This window comes from Heterocephalus glaber, unplaced genomic scaffold (genome assembly GCF_053883595.1).
Source record: "Heterocephalus glaber isolate CG9 unplaced genomic scaffold, H.glaber_assembly_v1.0 deba00001504, whole genome shotgun sequence".
Taxonomy (NCBI): domain Eukaryota; kingdom Metazoa; phylum Chordata; class Mammalia; order Rodentia; family Bathyergidae; genus Heterocephalus; species Heterocephalus glaber.
In genome coordinates, this window is record NW_028258324.1 from 45,568,232 (window position 1) to 45,585,403 (window position 17,172).

The 17,172-nt window shown below is 35.2% G+C and overlaps 1 protein-coding gene across 18 annotated transcripts in view; it reads left to right on the plus strand.

The window, feature by feature from the left end:
- Positions 1-17,172, plus strand: part of LOC101724814 (EGF-like and EMI domain-containing protein 1) — a 634,038-nt gene that overhangs the window by 588,005 nt on the left and 28,861 nt on the right. The window lies entirely within an intron of this gene.

Sequence of the window (17,172 nt, forward strand, 5' to 3'; positions counted from 1 at the left end):
GTATTGGAGCTGTTCACTGATACAGAAGCTTCACTAGTGTATTAGAATATCATTGGATGATGTTCATTGACCCAATGTTGATATGAAGAACTATTTTCATTAAGGATTTATTTACTTGGACTATAGGATTTTAATCAAAATACAAGTGTTTCTCTTCCAGCAGCAAATGGGAAAAGATGAAACAATTACTATTAGCTATGTTGCTTTTACTTCCTGTATTATATCAGTGTTATCCTGTATGTCCATTTAATGTTGTATTTGAGTAGAAGCACATATCTTTCAGTATTTTACATTAGAGCGTTTCTTGCCCACCTTTAAGCAGCCTTCTACCCAGTCTAATTGCCCTTGACACATCATATGGTCTGTGCATTTTCAGTGGATATCACTGACAGCATTCATTGTTATTCCCAAGGGGAACTATTGCCTCAAATATGGTGGGTGTGATCACAAATTGAGGACATAGCCAAGAGTGTCCTTTTTCTGTGTATTTTTCCTGTCCTTCAAATTCTATAGATCTGGAGGAAAGAAGTTATTGGTGACATAGCATCTCAAACTTAATTTTTTCATAGAGGGACAGAAAATCATCAGATTTAATCTAATTTAGCAGTTACTATGGTTTTGAACATAGCAGACCCAACTTATTATATACTCATATTGAAGTAAAGTATAAGAGATTCCCATATTAGACATGCCTTACTGATCATTTTCAAATGATAATCATTTGACATTTAAAACTAACAGAGCTATAGAAATGATAGCATCTAATATAGGCCTTAGGGAGGAGGTAGCTCTCCTAAGTTAGCACAGGCAAAAATCAAAAACCCTGGGCACTCAATCCAGGTCTCCTCTCACTATATTGACTCTATAGAAGGAGATTAGGACAGGAACTATATATCCTTCTTCAAGGGCCCATGAACGAATATGGTATATTCACATTCCCCCGTTAGTATAGTAACCTCTGGGAAGCAGTAAAGTATCATCACTTAAAAAAAAAGTTGCTCTGAGAAAATGACTGGACATTGATTTTGTTCTATAAAATGCAAATAATAATAGTTGTTCCCTCAGGGACTCTTTGGTTGATCAATGACATAATACAAGTAGAGGGCTTAGAATTGTATCTGAGATGTAGGATGTAATCAGAAAGCATAAGCTCTTTCTGTGTGATCCTTTCCTCAAGTCTCCATGGATTTTAATTTTTGAACCTGATATCTGAACATTCTTACCTTCTTTCTTTGCTTTCACCCTCTTCTCTTTCACCTTCCTCCTCCCTCTTGGAGTCCCTGCACTCTGAACATCCCTGAAGACTAGACTCCTAACAACACATACATTAACTGTGTTACTTATCTTTATCTTCTATTAGCTGACCAAATCAAAGACAAAAATTTAAAAATAGGTTTGGATAAATTAACCCTTGATTTTCTGAATGGACATGTGTCTTCTGTGGATATGAATATAATCTATCAACAATGTGTTAAAATGTTACTTTCTAAGATTTAGTTCTTTGTTTGGCTTTTGTCTGGAGCATTAATGAGGAAGAATGTTGTTGGTCGGTGTTCATTAATATTACACACCTGGAAAGTGGTGAGCACCAAGTTCCACAAAAAGGGAAAGCAACTGTCATCATTGCCGGGTAGGGCCACACCAGCAATAACATATGATGTCCTTTGTGAAAAGTAATATTATCACTTTGAATTCAGCAACAAACACTCTGAATATTGTCTCAGGGAGTGACCTATTGACTGTGTACTTAGAAAGCAAGTGTAGAGGGAATTAAGCAAGAAAAACTTGCTTTCAGTGTTTATCTGTCTTGGGAGAGTGCCTCTTTTCTGATCCATGTGCTCATGTAGTTTCCCAGCCCTGAGCCCGCAGAGTATAAATATTCTGAAAATCTCTCTCTCTCTCTCTCTCTCTCTCTCTCTCTCTCTCTCTCTCACCCTTCTCCCCCGCACCTCTGTCTGCCTTTGTTTTGCCCTGTGCTGTCTGCAGTGCATGCTCCAGCTACCTAGGTAAGCTGATGAGGTCTGTTATCAAAAAATGTCATCCTTCTGATTCATACTTCTTATTTGCTGTCACATTGTGAAGCAAATGTTTTAACATCTTTTAAATGTATTTGTAACTAGAACCTGGTGATTTTGAAAAAGAGAAGCTGCATAACAAAAACAAGTGATACAAACAAATAATGGGATAAATATTTAGGAACAGATGGAGCATTCCCTCTGGTCTCTCATACAATCTGTCGTACAGCACATTCGGTTCCACCTCACAAAGATCTTTTTGTAAAGCACCTGTCTCCCTCCCTGTCCAGAGATGTAGCTCAAGTTCTCAGTATCCCTTGCTGGGACACATGTGAGGTCCCCCAACTGGGATCTTGACTTCCAATCCAATATACACCCTATCATCAGGCTAAAATTAACCCTTCAGCATGATATAAAAACTGTTAACTTTTAAGGGCAAGTTTGACTTTCCAGTATCAAAGTTGTCCCTAAATTCTTTCCTCAGGCCATAAAAAAATTTAAGAATCGCTCTCAACAAAAAAATTTTATTCATTCATGTTGTTCCTTCTGACTGGTACTTTCCATTCATTCTTCTAGCCCCAATCCTTATGAGAACACCTAGATTTCCTCCTGATGGAGTTCACTTTTTCCAGATGAGTTAGCTCTTTTTATACGTCTCTGTTACTAGCACTAGTCACTTTTCTGTGTCAGTTTTTCATATATCTTTTTAATCAGTCTGTTGAGTAGTATTTGAAAACAGATACCAAGCACATTTAATTTTATATCATTAGTGCCAAGCATAGGACCCTAATCTACAGTAAATAGTGAATAATTGTTTTTAAAATGATCAAATACATTGTAACATGCTATGAGATGTTGTGACACAGTGTTCTGTCTATATAAGATCAGCCTTTCATACAGTTATGTGCATGATATTGGACCACAGAAATTATCTTCCTTCCTTCCTACCCCTAAACATCTATTGAGTGTGTTCTGTGTTCTAGGTTCTGTGTGCAATCTCAAGCACATTGAGAAAAATAAAACATTGTCACTGAAGAAAAAGAGTAAAGTAATAATATAGCATGGGCACCACAGGTTTAATAGGACCCTTCTTCTATATTTGTAAATGACCTATGATGATGCCCATGGTCTAAAGGACAGACTGAAATGAGCCTTGAGTGCAAGCACTCATCTCCGTATTATGCTCTGACCCATAGCACATGCAACAGCTATTGGTGAAACCACCTTAATGTGTGTCAGTGGTTCCTAGGGAAAGGCAGCCAGTGCAGGGAATTAAAAGGCCATTGACCTGAATGTTTAAACCTCTACAATTCTCTAGTTCTAGATCTACTACTAATTGTCTCTGATCTTGATTCAGTGACTCAGTCTACCAAATAGCTTATCTTTTTATTTTCCGTATATAAAAAATTAACCTCAACCCTTTATTTCCATACATAACAATAACTTGAAGGGATCTATGAACCTAAATATGAAAGCCTAAAAGTATAAAACTTTAAGAAGAAATTATAAGGGAAAATGTTTATGAATTTAGGGTAGGCAAGAACTACCTAGGATACAAAAACATGATGTATAAAAGAAAAAAATTGATAAATGAGATTCCATCAAAATTTAGAACTTTAAATGACATCATTAAAATGAAAAGTAGTCCTTAAACAGACCATATTTACAATGCATATAACCTATGACCAGAATATATAAAGAACTCTTACAGCTCATTAGTAGACAACCCAATTAAAAAGTAGACATAAGAAGATGATAAATAGCCAGTACAGCACAAGGAAAGGTGTGCAACTCTAGAATCAGAAAAATACTAATCAGTACAATAACAAGAGAGGGAGATGAAGTTAAAAGTTTTAAAAGCCTTGTCCTGACTTTTTCTTTTTGTTGGATTCTCCCCCTTTGCATTTAATTTCTTGTTGTGCCTGATGAATTCATTCTGCTGGGCTTCCTGGGGTTGTGATCCTCATTGTCTTTTCCTAGGATATTGTGTAAAATTTTTTGGAGTGCTGCTTTGGTATTCATGAAGTTCTTAAGGTGCTCTTTGTCATGAAAGTATCTCATTTCTCCATCAATTTTGAAAGATAGTTTTGCAGGATACATCAACCTGAGTTGGAGGCTGTTTTCCTTTAGGGCTTGAAATATGTCACTCTAAGCTCTTCTTGCCTTGAGGGTTTGCATTGAGAAGTCTGCTGTGATTCTGATGGGCTTTCCTTTGTATGTGATTTGTTTCTTTTCTCTAAGTGCTTGTAGAACTTTGTTCTTCTGTTGAGTTTCTGGAATCTTAACAATTATATGCCTATGTGTAGATTTTTTCTTTTTATCAAGGCTAGTTGGAGTCCTATATGCCTCACTTATCTGTGAGTCAAGTTCTTTTCCCCTCCTTGGGAAGTTTTCTGCCATCACTTCTGTGAACAGTTTTTTTATGTCATCTGCACTCTCTCCTCTTTCTTCTTTGCATCATCTAGCAGCTGCTGGATTGATTTCTTGTGGTCTCTTACTATTTTAAAGCAATTTTTCTTTTCCTGGTCACTAATTGTAATCTTATCTTCTGTATCTGAAATTCTATCCTCACATTGGTTCATTCTGCTGCACAGACTTTCAGTGGAGTTTTTTTGTTTGTTTGTTTGTGTTTTTTTTGATACCAGGGATTGAACTCAGGACCTTGTGCTTGTGAGGCAGGCGCCGGAACCACTGAGCTAAATCCCTGGCCCTCAGTGGAGTTTTTAAATCTCCTGGAAATCTGTTTGCATCTGTTTTATGGATTCCATTTGTTTCCTATGTTGGGATTCCATCATGTTCCTCAGATCCTCTATTTTTTTATCTGTGCCTTCTCTAGATTTATTAATCATGTCTTGCACTATGAGCACAATCTTTGCTGTTATCTGAGTAATTATTTCTGATTTCATTTTTCCCAGATCGTCTTTTGTTGCCAGTTCAGAGAGTCCAGGTGGTTGAGTATCAGATTGTTCCATCTCGTTTCCCTTTGGGGTTGCTGTAGGTCATCTGGAAGTCTGTTTTTGAGGTCTGTTTTGAAGTCTGTTTACATGTCTTCTCTTTTCCGGGGGTGGGGGTTGCTTCTGGTGCCCGCGCAGCTAACCTTCCCTGCCCTAGGAGCGTGAAATTGTGGTGGGGGAGCTTCCCTCTGGGTACCGGGACTGGCCCAGCCTCACTGCTCCAGGAGTGTGGAATGGCAGAGGGGGAGCCTCCCCCCGAAAATAGCTTATCTTTAAATCAAAGAATTAAAGGTGCTGGACTAGATGTTAGATCAATAATCCTAAAAAAGGAGTTTATATTAAAGTTTTTATATATTATATATTAAAATGTTTTTATATTTACATATAAAATTTGTGATTATACATTACAGTTTTTATATATGTAGTAATATCTCTATAAATCATATATATTTATATTATTATATATTTATATATATTTATAAACATATAATATAATACCACACATATGTAGCTTCCACAGCATGTTCCCTGAGTTTGAATCTCCAGGGTGAGTCCAGGCCTTGTATTTTAACAAAAATCTCAGCAATGATTCTGAGAAACTCTGAAGTGAATTATATTGTCGATGATTTCCTGATCATATCATAGAAATATGATGATTGTCTCGTAGAAATCACAGCAGTTTCTGGGCCTCTGTGGTTCTATGATACATTGTGGCAGCCCTCACCCTGAAGGAACATGGAAAATCCCAGCCCACGACAGTCTTTCTCCCTGAATAGGCCTTGAGAACCAGAAACATTGTTTGAAGAAACAATCAGATCAGTAGCTGACATCATAGGTCTTCCTGAAAGAGAGGAAAGAGATGCAGAACAAAGATAAGACAAAAAATGTCTAAATGCTACAGACCTTCTGGTAATCACAGCCAGTACCAAGCAGCTCCTTGGACTTTAAGAGAGACCCAGTCACTCTGATGCCCCTGTTCCCATATATTTATTCCCTGAATGAGGCACAAAGATCCGGGTGAGCTAATACATCAACCCATGAAAAATGAACAATTAAAACAATGAAGTTGTCAATTCTTTTACCAGATTGCAAATAAATAACCTTCCTGTCAGGCTGGCTGTTCTATTGGATCATTAGTTTAATACAAAGTCATTCTGAGGAATGAGTGGATGACAGCTGATCTATCACTCCAGTGAGTTCAGGCTTTTGAGAAAGACCTGAGCAAAAGATGCCGCCCTAAACTATGAAAGGTCAGTCCCAATTTGTGAAAAGCAAGGACTAAACAAAATTTAAATACACCTCTCTGCCAATTAAGAAAGCTGTACCTTTAAAAAATTTAATTGGTGGGGCAGAGGATACTTGTTTTAACAATCCCCAACACTTTTCTTTCTGCTTCTGTTTATTTGGTTTGTCGGGGACACTGCTAGTGTGGAAGGTCATGGAGTGTGTAACTGCAATGGAGGAGGGACTGAGTCTTGAACCATATAATGACTTTCTTGCCAGGCTGGACAGGGTCATCCTAAAAATGTTACTCTATGCCATGTCAAACAGTAACAGTCATGATTGAACAAACAAAAAGTCGAATATTTGCATCATACAGACATAGATAAGTTTTGTAAATACCATCTTATAAAATGTTTGCTAGGCAGAAATGCTGTTCAAAGGTAATAGATAGGGCCGGGGATTTAGCTCAGTGGTTCTATCGCCTGCCTCGCAAGCACAAGGACCCGAGTTCGATCCCTGGTACCAAAAAAAAAAAAAAAAAAGGTAATAGATAAATCAGCAAATCAAATAATTAAGGATAAATTATATTCTCTAGTTGATATTTCTTTTTTCATTAAATTTTATGGAAAAAGTAAGAGCTGCCTTTCAGGAATTCCCTTGGAAAAAGATAATTCTATTTCTCGGAAACGCAAAGTACTATTAGACATTGTGCCTGTTAGGGTTCATATCTAGCTGTCCCCCAAAGCCTCATGCACTCAAAGGCAGGGCTTTTAGAGACTGACTGGGTAATGAGAGCTCATAGTTTACTTGCTATTAGGAAGTGGGGTGTAGTCGGAATAGCTGAGGTGAGGTACAGAGTTTATGAAGTCATAAAGATTAACCAAATTGTCTCTTAATTGACTTTGTCTCAATTTTAATCTTACCAAAGCTGATTCTTCAATTAAAAAATATCAATCAATTGCTGGGAATCAACAAATTGAAGTCAGTAAATTTTCTTTCAATATATTTTGGATATTTATATATATCCAGAGTGTACCTTCATGGTCAAAGTGACTTAAATTATACCTCAGTCAAAAATAGTCAGTATTTATACATTCATTCTGATATTTCATTATACTCATTGGTGAACTGAAAAAGTAAAATGAAGCTTGATTATGGAGAAATAGCTCAAATCTATAAAGAAGTCACCAATAAAGTTTTTGTGGATATTTGATTGCCCAGAATGATTTTAATAGAGCCATTAGCTCTTCTTCCTAGCTCTCCCTTCACATTTCTCTGGAATCTCAATCTGTTTCCAAACGTTTTTTTTTTTTTTGAGTCCTGACTTTCTCTGAAGACTCTTAGGTCATTCACAGTGTACAGTTATATTCAAACCTCTCTTTGAAATCTATAGTACAGTCTCTAAAGGATAAACCAAAAGCTTCTTGTAACACTTAGGCATACTGAGGTTGTGGTAGGTTGAATAAGTGCCCCAAAGATGGCCATGTCCTAATTCCTAGAACCTGAATATGTTATCTTATATAGCAAAAGGGACTTTGCACATGTGATTAAATTTAGCATCTTGAGATGGAGAGATTTTCCTGAATTATCTAGGTGGGCTTAATGGAGTCATAATAAAAGTTCTTATAAATACATCACAGAATAAAGAAGTTATGTTTTTGGTTGATTATAGCAGAAAGCACCATAAACCCAGGAAAGTTGGCTTCTAGAAACTTGAAAAGACAAGGAAATGCTCTTCCCTCAGGCCTCCACAAAGAACTTAGCCTTGCCAGCAGCTTGACTGGACACGTTTGTTCTCAAGAACTGTGAGATAATAAATTTGTGTTGTTTTAAGCCACAAATTTATAAATGAAATTTTGTTTCAACCGTAGGAAATGAACACAGGAATGTTCATAGTAACGAGAGCTGGACCGCCGTCTAACAGTCATATACCACTGCCAGTAAGGTCCTCAAGAATTGTTTCAGTAATTCTCACATATTCATGGGTCTCCCTCTGGAAATCTGTTCTTTCCCTTACACCTAATTGCCCCTACTTCCACTACCTAGACTCTCTCTGGTGTTTCAGGTCTCAGGTCAGTATTGATTTCTTCAGACAAAATACCTGTAGCTAAAACACCCCATATCACATTTGCCAGTATAAACCGAGGTCCCTGGTTTTATTCTTCTCATAGGACCCTGCACCTTTATAATGTGTTTAATTTAGGTATTTATTTGAATAATTATGTGATTGCATTTATCTCCCCAATTATAAGTTTGCTAGGTGCAAAAATCATGTACGGTTTTGCTCACTACCGTGAGCCTGGCACATAGTGTAATTCAGGAAATATTTCTTGGCTGAATAAGAAGCTAAAATTCTGTGCATTTTGGAAAATATACATAACAATACAGTCAGTCCATCGGGAACCATGAGAACATTAACTAACAAGAGAAATTGTTTTTGTTCCTTCCATTCTCTCTTACAGAAGATCTAGAGCTACCGGGCTTTGTATTAACGCCATTTTTCTGAATTCTTCACCAAAATCACCATTATTAGTTGGGTGACAATTGATAGGTATGTTTCATGATGATTATGTAATTAAGAAATATTACAGTATTTCTCAAAAAATTATTTTGGTATGACATTTAGATTGCTTTTACTTCCATTTTTCTTTTATTGTTTTGCAATACAAATTGCAAACCTCTTCAGTAAGTTTTAAGAATCCACTTGAATACTGAGTTTAACAGCACTAAGAGATCAACTTTTCATGAGTAAATTAGATCTTCTACAGTTTGTTTTCTCTGGATTTCCATAGTCCGAACTAAAGATGTTTCTGCATTCCTATGATGGAGAAGTGATTTCATAAAACCCCAAGACTCTAAAAGACTAATGAGAATATAGTACATTTTATTTTTGTGTTTCAACAACTTATCAAGGATTTCAATATTTGCTTTTAAGAAATTATTTTCCCTGAGTAGAGAATATATGTAAAGATGCTCTTTTAAAACTACAAGATTATCCCCTATAATAATGCTCAGTTTTTCTATGTGGTTTGCTGATATAAGGCAACTTTACTGAACAGTTGATTCTAATTTTAAACATGTTTCAATAGAAAGGGAATACATTTTGTCGAGGTATCTCATAACATATGGGATTCCTATATTTTACTTTGTGTACTTTGTTACTCCTCATAACAATGTGAGATAAATTCTGCTAACCTCCTCATATGGGAAAGAAAATTTAAGTCTTTAAAGCTTAAATAACTTCTTTAAAGCAGAGATAAAGTTGATTGCAGTGCAGAGCAACCTAAACCATAGTTCATGTAATTTAACCTAGACCACTACACCTTCACGGGATATTTTTTACACAAATCCACGTTTTTCTCATGTCTTACATGTTGAGATATTTGTTTATAGGCTATTCTCTTATTCATCCTTTAAATATGTTGTTAAAAAGTAAGAATGTATATATAATTTTATAGCTTTTCTTAGGGAAATGGTGTATTTTAACTATTTACTATAAATTGGATGTGTACCTACAGAAAATTTTTAGTTCATATTAGTAATATGGAATGTTGAAATTCATTTTGGGAGATTAGTAATGCATTTAACATATCTTGATCATTTTAATGCAATTACCCACCTCCCCCTTTACTCCCTCCTCCTGGCCCCCCTTTCCCCATTTCCAAAAACCAACCTTCTAGTTTTCTATTCTTTCTTTTTCTTTCTTTCTCTCTCTCTCTTTCTTTCTTTCTTTCTTTCTTTCTTTCTTTCTTTCTTTCTTTCTTTCTTTCTTTCTCTCTTCTCTCTCTCTCTCCCTCCCTCCCTCCCTCCCTCCTTCCTTCCTTCATATAAGAGAAAATGTGTATAGCTGCAGAGCTCATAATAACTAAAGCTTGAAAGTGGTTTATATGCTCATGAACAGATGAATGGATGCATAAAATGTGGAATATTTACACAGTATTTATTACTCAGTCATAAACAAGGATAAATTTGAGTCATAGGAAAATGAGTGGACCCCGAGACCGTCATGCTAAGTGAAATAAATCAGACTCACAAGGTTAAATATCTCATGGTTTCTCTTATATGAGAAACTTAAAATATAAATAATATAAGGAGAAAAATATATGAGAAACTTAAAATATAAATAATATAAAGAGAAAAATAAAAAATAGATAATATGAAACGGGGAGGTAGAATGTGGAGATGGGAGGAGGATTTGGGGGTGAGGGGAGATGGGTGGGTGGTATGGGAACAGGAAATAAAAATGATTAAGATCCAGTATGAATGTATACCAGTTCCCCAAGATGAATGTAATCATTATACTTTACATTATGTATTATTAGATTATATTGTAATATGTATTATGTACATTATATGCTAGTATGTATTATATATTATGTATTACAAACATATGCTAATAAAAATTTAATAAGAGTAAAAATATAGTATTTAACTTTCTGAATCTGGCTTATTTTGCTTAATATGATAGTCTGCAATTCCATCCATTTTTCTGCAAATGACATTATTTCTTTCTTCTTTAAGGGTAAATAATATTCCATTATGTCTATATACCAAATTTACCTTATCTATTTATCTGTTGCTGGATCTTTAAGTCATTTCCACAGCTTAGTTATTGTCAGTTGCACCCCTATAAACATGGCTATGCATGAATCATCCTTGTTATAAATGTACCCAGAAGTGGTATAGGTGGATGAAATGGTATTTATAGTTTTAGTTTTTTGAGGAGTCTCCTGTACTGGTTTCTATAATTATACTAGGCCAGTGATTTACATAGTTATACAAAGTTACATTCCTACCAGTAATGTAAGAGGGCTGTTTTTCTCCACATCCTCACTAGCATTCATTGTTTTCTTGATGACAGCCATTCTGACTGAAGTGAAATGGAACCTCCAAGTAGTTTTGATTTGTACTTTCCTTGTGGCGTAAGGTGATGAACTTGTTTTCATATACTTCTTGGCCATTTCTACTTCTTATTTTGAGAAGTGTTTATGCAATTCATTTGCCCATTTTTTAGATTATCTCAATTTCTGTAATGGCTCTCTCAGAGCTCTCAAGCCCAAATTTCACTTCCCTCATGCCTGAGGCTCCATGCCTCAAGATGGGAAATAAAGTCAGTTGAAATACCGTTATTTACAGCAAAAAAAAAAAAATCTGTTGAATTCAGCATAGCCACTCAGGCTCCTTACTACAGTTAGCCTTCCCAGAACACAGTGTTTTGTGGGCATCGTTTTTTCTGGGAAGACCAAGCTCTACACTCATATAATTGCTGGGCCAAAAGCAGATCTTCCCAAGGATAGTAAGAATTTCTAACAACTTCATCTCTTCATTTCTCAAACATTCAAAAGCCTCTGGTGAAAAATATTTTTAAAAATTTTGTCAGCCTTTTATGTTAGAAACTTTCCATGAACTACTAGATTTCATGAGGTCACAGAGGAAGGTAGATGTTGCCCTCTTGTGTTTACTGACAATGAATTGGAGAGAAGAAGGAAGAACATCACACACATCCATTCCCAGCTGATTCTGAAATGCCATGATTGATTCCCTTTGTTTAGCTACTTAATAACTGAGTTAATAACCTTTTTAGACAATAAAGCCAGATGTGCTTTCTGGTGTATTTGGCACATCCAGGATGAATATTTCATTAACAGATACTTGAACAATCCATGATTCTTGGATAAAAGAATGTCTAGACCAACAGCAGAGTACATAAATAGCTGTTTGGATGCTGAGTCAAATTCCTCTTATTGCTCTCATACTTGTATATATGCCAATCAAAAACTGGAAGAAGGGCCGGGAATTTAGCTCAATGGTTCCGGCGCTTGCCTCCCAAGCGCAAGGTCCCGAGTTCGATCCCCCATACCAAAAAACAAAAAAAAACTGGAAGAAAAACTCTGTTGTGAATATTTTTTTTAGTTAAATACCCTACATTTTATCAATCTTTGTTTTTAAAACTAAGCAAGTAACCAGTGGCCCATAGTTAAAATTTCTGGCATTTCTATCATTTTTATTTAAAAAAAGCTAGAAGATGAAATATTTTTAAGGATAGTTGACATTAAGACAACAGGAGGTGAACAAGACAATCAGTAACTTCTCCAACATGAGGTCTTTCAAAACAGGTCAATTATTTGATATATTCCTGATGTCAGAACACTTAGTTAATAAATGAAAAGGTCTATCCAGGAATTATTATCTAATTTAGGTCTTCAGGATCTAAGAACCAACAGGTGTGCTTATTTCGTTGAATTTATTTTAATTGTTATGTAAATACAACTATGAAACTCAATATGTCTATTTGCTTCCATTTTAGAAGCTGAAAAATACCCAGAAAGCCTTTTTTAAATTTTATCAAAAAAAATAAAAACACCATGATGTTATTTGGAAGTTGGGAGGAAAGCATTCACTACTCACTCTGTAAAAAGAAATAAAAGAACCAAGTAGATTGGCCAACAAGTGACACAAATACAGTACATACTAATGTGCATAGAGAAACTACCTTATAAGATTAAACAGCCTGCACCAGTAAAAAGTATCTTTATCTGGATATGTGGTCCTTTGTGAATTATAGTATTATTTTAGTTGATTTTACCTGACATCACCCTATGATTTTTTTCAATGACAAGAAAATTGCAGCTGGCCTTTGACAGTCGGTCACAAATTGACTGAACAAAACAAAATCAAACAGCAAAGTAATCCCCAAGTAAATTTAATGAAACCTCAATCCCAAAGGGCAGCACACTTCTGTAGGCAATGGTCTTATTTAATAAATTTTTTCCTGCATTCACTTTTAGAGCTATATTTACACAGACAGATTTAATTCATTGGGTTTATATTTCCTCTCCCCCTTAGTCTGTCCACCAGGCACATATGAGAAGGACTGTAACCAGGCATGTCAGTGTGCAGCCAAGAATGAGGACTGTCACCCAGTCACAGGGAGATGCACTTGTCTGCCTGGCTACCATGGAAACCACAGTCATCTCCATAAGTGTGGTCTGTACTTATTTCTAATTTACTGAGGAGACCCCAAAAGGAAGAGTCACTGCTCAGAGTGCTAAAGGGCAAAAGTTAATTCAAACTTGTGATTCATTGAAAATACTGTGGGATATTTTTTTACATGAGTCCTAAAATCATGTATTTACTCATGTAAATTATTCTTCTATTTCCATTTTCTATTCACAATATCCCCAAATTCTTCACAATTATCAACTATGAAAATAAAGAGGGAAAGAAAAAGAAGAAGATATAAACTTATAAAGCAACATATAGCAAATGTCAGTATATTTAAAGGGATTCATACAGTAAGTTAGTCCCGGGATCTGCTTAGGGACAATCAAATTAAACGAATTGTTATTCTGGAATGAAAATGATGACTTGCTTACATGACAAAATGCCAATTGGCTCTGTTGTGTAATAAAAAATAATAGTCCCTAGACCAAACACCTTATATTGATTTGTTAGGACATTTTGACATGGAAAATTGTTATAGAAGAATGGATAAGGAAAAAGTCCCAAAGAGCATGTTAAAATGTTCAGTCAGCTACTTAATTTTTAAGCTTGTAATTATTTATAATGTACTTTTTATAGGTTCAAGAATAAAAAGATTTGAGCTCAGGTTTGTTTTTCCCCCAACTTGGCCATGGCTACTCTATTTCTTCCCTAGTTCTTCTTATAGCATATTCTTTTCCCTTTCCTTTTCTACTTCTACAAAGATATGGATGACTTGGGGATCTATGTTCCCCAACTATCACTTAAACATAGACTTGTGTTCAAGCTATTTAATTTTCTACATGCCACAGAATATATATTTTAATACCATTTCTCTATTTTAAACATGACAGGCTAAAACAAAATTAAACATGTACAAAAAGAGCTTCAATTAGAATATTATTTGAGGCCCATAACTGTTATAGTATTCAAACTTAAAACAAAAAAAACTAAAATATAAAATTAATCAATTTCTATTAGTTTTTGGTTCTGGCAAATTTCAAGTATATTTGTAGTAGAAGAAAGGAAGACATTTCCTCCATATGTTTGTGGAGAGATATATCTGTCACGTATCTCAGAAAAACTTCCATTTTGATCTCAAGGATATTTAATCTTGGTGAAATATTGTCAATTTATCTATAACGGGTTGTGCTCTCATTTCCAAAGGCAAGCTACCTTGGCTTAGAGCAGGGTGGCTTCACCTTGTAAACGTGAGGCTGACTGAGTCAGGACGCAGCTCCCTGACCAGGCAAACTGGCTTAGTTCCACGCAACACGTGGCTGGATGTGGCTGCAAGGATTCCTTGGCAACATCCACTGTAATTAGAGGACTAAGAAAAAAAGAATCAGAAAATATCCATAAAAGGTACAGCTGGCGCAAGAGCAAAAATTTCAGCAGCCAAGAACAACTAGGCTTTCATGTTCTCAAGTTCAGAGTAGAGAATAAAATTTTTCTCTCAGCAGGGTCAGAGGAAGCTGACAAACTTGCAGCAAGCAGCTCACCACTTCTCCGTAATTTAGAGGAGAGGTAGGTCGGTCCCAGCATGTAAAAGACATGTAGGGGGAAAAAAATAACTGCCCAGGAGATATAAACTCATCTTGCTGTGTATTTTATGACCAGTGAGAGGTCTTAAAGTACCACAACCTGGAAACCTTTTATTTCTTCAACATACAACACACACTACTTGTAGTCACTCTCTTTGAGAGAAGTTCAGGCATTTGAGTCTCTATAGCTAGTTAACCAGTCTGTTCTAGGGAAAGTATTCATAAGAACACCCCACATTTGCTATGGAATGCTTTCAGCAGTGGACTATAGAGTAGTTTACTAGGGCCTGGAGAAAGATACCAAGATAGAAGCCAAATAGAAGCCAAATAGAAGATAGAAGCCAGGCTTTAATGCTGCTGCTCTTAGCAATGTAAATTCAGCAAGACCAAGGCTTAGTATTTCTTTTTAAGAATAAACAATTGTAACAATGGCTGTGTATGTGTGAGTAACCTAGTCAAATATAAGGAAAACAGACTGTCTAAAACAGTCATACTATTCATTTTCTTGGAACTACGTGTCTCATGATACAGTAAGAGTCTTAATTTTTTCTACGTTTCTAATGAAACTACCAAATGCCACTCATCTCATCACATTGTATAATAACAGAGAGGTTTGCCATTTAACTTTTAATATTTAAACGAATCAGAAGAATAAATTCCTATCCAAGCTTCTTCTTGGAACAAGGGAACAAAAAGAGGAGTTTGTGCAAGGAGGGGGAAAAATAGTCATTTTGTAATGGAAAATAACTAAATACCCCTTGCCAGGGAGACAACATTTCCAGGGAGAAATAAAAGTAAAAGATGGAGCAAAAGCCAAGTAATGATCAAAATGGAATGTTAGGAAATGAGGGAGGGGAGACTGAATTTTACTGAAACAAGCCAAATGAAATCATTATGTCCTGGTGTATGTTTCCTTGTTAAATTAAGGAACATTTGAGCCGGGGCTGTGTGCATGAATCAGAAGTCAAACTTTCACATATATAGAATTGAATGAGAAAGCAGAATTATCTATAAAATAATTTACTTTTGGAAAAAGTTGTGGACACTTTTATAAACATATACCATACTCCTGATAGAGATTTAATGAGTTGGGGGACTAAGAGGTTAGCACATATCCTATCTTTTTATGGGTGGCATACTAATTAGTAGGTTAATTTCATCAAATTTAGTGCCCTCATTTCAAAGGGATAATTAAGTTGAAGGCTACAGATCAGGTGATTTTTGTTTATATCTGCAAATGGAAGCGTTAGGGGGCAATTCTGTCAAATCAAAACCATCACTAAAACAGTTTGCAAAATGAGATATACCTGAGGGAAATTATGTTTCCCAAGTACTTTCAGTACATGTGAAAATCATCTTAAAATCTAGACTTTCATGTATATCAGTTAGGTCAATTCATCAAATACTTATATATAAACTTTTTATTCCTTTCAACTGAGATGCTGATTCTTTGATACTTATAATTTTATCCACTGTATAATATTTTCTTCAAAAAGAACATAAGTTTATTTTATAAAGGGTTGTTCTTTTCCTTACTTGCACAGAAATCCATGTCATCTTGCATTTCACAATAATACAACTGTTAATCATTTAAATTCCCTCTTGGAACCAACTTATATGGCAGCAATATAAACCAGACCTCATGGGTTCTATCTCCATCCCTTCAGCTCCTTTAGTTTGTTTTTCTCTAATATGAAGTCACAGCATTATTTTTCATGATCATACATTTATTTTACTATATTTGTAATTCAATAAAAACTCTCAATTTCCCATTCTACAAGACTGACCTAGCTGGACATGCAAGAAGAATTTTGTATCTTAGTGGAAGAATGGAAGACACTATTTAAAAATCATTAATTTGTGTTAAGCCATACTCTATTAAAGTTTTATAAGACAGGAAAAAAAAACTACTTGGGAGGATGCTGTGCACCAAAAAGAAGTCAATAAATATAAAGTGAATTCATCAGTTTTCACAGAGAGTAATAAAGAAATACTACAGCTATAAGAGAGAAATGACTCTCGGTGTGAAAAATTTTTTAGTATTTTGCTTTCCATCTCTATTATGAAGAATTTTATTTTTAGCCAGAAGAAAGGAAGAAAGACACAGCCATTATTTGAGTCCATAAGCAAAATCTAAGACTCCATGTGAGAACAGTAAGTTTGGGGACAGGGCATATGAAGAAATGATAAAAATTTGAATATCAACACAAAACATTCTTTGACCATTTTTTCCTCTCTTACATAGATATCATCACAGTAGACCATACATCCATAAATACAAAATTGAAAAAAAAACCAGAAAATGAGAAACACCCTCTATGCTTGTTACCTTTTGAATTCTTATTAATTAAATAATAATCATTCTGCACAATATAAAGTATAATATTCAAATGTTAATCACAATAATGATCTACCTACATTGGAATGAAATAGCCTTATTTGGTTAATTATTTC